Source organism: Octodon degus, unplaced genomic scaffold (assembly GCF_000260255.1).
Source record: "Octodon degus isolate 3935 unplaced genomic scaffold, OctDeg1.0 scaffold00074, whole genome shotgun sequence".
NCBI classification, from domain to species: domain Eukaryota; kingdom Metazoa; phylum Chordata; class Mammalia; order Rodentia; family Octodontidae; genus Octodon; species Octodon degus.
Window position 1 is genome coordinate 2,131,590 of NW_004524650.1, and position 2,167 is coordinate 2,133,756.

The window sequence follows — 2,167 nt, forward strand, 5'->3', positions numbered from 1 at the left end:
TGTCTTCTTTAGAAGCAGTTATAAATTCTTTTACTGCAGTGTTTTTTTCAGATTGTGTTTCCTCCCTATATTTCTGTAGTTGCTTCTTTACTTCAGATGCTATGAGTTCTGAGAATTCTTTTTTTTTTTTTCAGAAAAGAATTGTGCTCTGAGTTCCTCTATAACTTTCTGCTATTTACTAGCGACCCTATTAATTCATGCATTTGAGCCAAGCTAGTGTCCTCTGCACTTGTTCTGGGTGGGCACTTGGTTTCCTCCATATGTTTCTGCATTTGATTCTTTACTGCAGATGTTATTAATTCAGGAATTTCTTTTTTTATTTCCAATCTGAATTCCTGTATACCTTTCTGCCACTGTTTCTTTATTTCAGAAGCCATTCATTCATTGCTTTCAGCTGTGTGATTCCCAATTTGTTCTGTGTTAGTGTCCTCTGCACTTGTTACAGGAGGGCTTGGGTTCTGAGGTTGCATTTTGTTCCTTCTCGTCATTTTGTGTAGCACTGTCTTCTGACTTTTGTTGTAGATCTTTGTTGCAGTTATAACCTTCGCACATACTGAAGTTCAGGAGCAGCTCTACAAAGTTTGGATTTATCCAGCTGTGCCTGGCTTGGTTCTGGCTGCTGTGCTCAGCTCCCTCCTGCTGCTTCCTTTGGGGGTGAATCTGTTGTGCTTCTCTGGCAAGATTTTCTGCTCCTGGACTAGCTGGTTGGTTCTATCCTTTACACTCTCTGCAGGGATTGCAGCTGCAGGCTTTCACCCCAGACCTGTATGCCAGGCTTGAGCTGAGCCTGGAGCGGACAAGGTGGAGTAGGAGGGAGTGGCAGCTCTCCCACACACTCACCAGGCCTGGGCTAGGACTGGATATAGGCGTTTCCGGAAACGTCAGAAATTCCTACCCTGTGTGTGGGGAGTGTGGGGGTACTATGGATTGATGGGGGGCATCCCAAGGGTGTGGAAGAGGGTTTCACCCAGGCTGCTCCTGGGCTGGAACCAGTAGTAGGTCCTGCCGGTGCAGGGTAGCTGGAAGCTCTCCCACACACTCACCTGGCCGGGGCTAGGACTGGGTGTGGGGGTTCCTGGAATGTGGCAGAAATTCCTACTCGGCAGGCAGGGTGAGGGAGGTGCTGCGGAGTGGTGGGGGGCATCCCAAGGGGGTGGAAGAGGGTGTAACCCACGCTGCATCTGGGGTGGGACCAGTAGTAGGTCCCGCCGGTGCAGAGTAGCCAGAAGCTCTCCCACACACTCACTGGGTCTTAGATAGGACAGGGTCTGGGGGTTTCTGGAATGCAGCAGCTGGGATCTCCTCTTAATTAAAATCTTGTGCATATCAAAAGAAATGGCCAATAGAGTAAAATGAGATCCCACAAGTTAGGAAAAAATTTTATCCAACTGTCCCTCAGACAAAGGAATTCTTTCTAGAACATATAAAAGAATTATAAAAATCTCAGGCCCCCCAAATTCAAAGACTTAATTTACAAAATGGGCATCTGAGGTGAAAATACACTTCTCAGATGAAGAAATATAAATGGCAAATAAATATATAAGACAGTGTTCAACATCATTGGTCATTTGAGAAATGCAAATTAAGACAACACTGAGATCCCATCTCACGCTAGAAAGAATTGCTAACATCAAGAAGTCAGCCAATAACAAACGCTGGAGGTGCTGTGTAGAAAAAGAGACTCTACTGCATTGTTGGTGGGAGTGCAGACTGGTACAAACACCATGGAAATCAGTGTGCAGATCCCTTAAAAAGCTAGGATTGGGGATCTAATTCAAGTCAACTATTTCCCTCATGGGTATTTTTCCAAAAGAACTGAAATCGTCATACCACAGCAATATATGTGCACCCATGCATATAGCAGCATAAATTGTCATAGGTATATCTTGGAAACAACCCAGATGTACATCAACTGAGGAACAGATAAAAAAGATGTGGCATTTTTATACAATGAAGCATTACTCAGCTCTAATTATGGATAAATTCAAGGCTTTTATGAGTAAATGGATGCAACTAGTGACTATACTCATAAGTGAAATAAGTAAATCCCACATGTGTAAACACCATATTGTCTCCCTATAAGAAACTCAGAGCAAAGAAAATACAAAAGGTACAATAGATATTATGAAAGGGAAAGAAATTTCTAGGGAAAGGAAAAAAGAAAGAA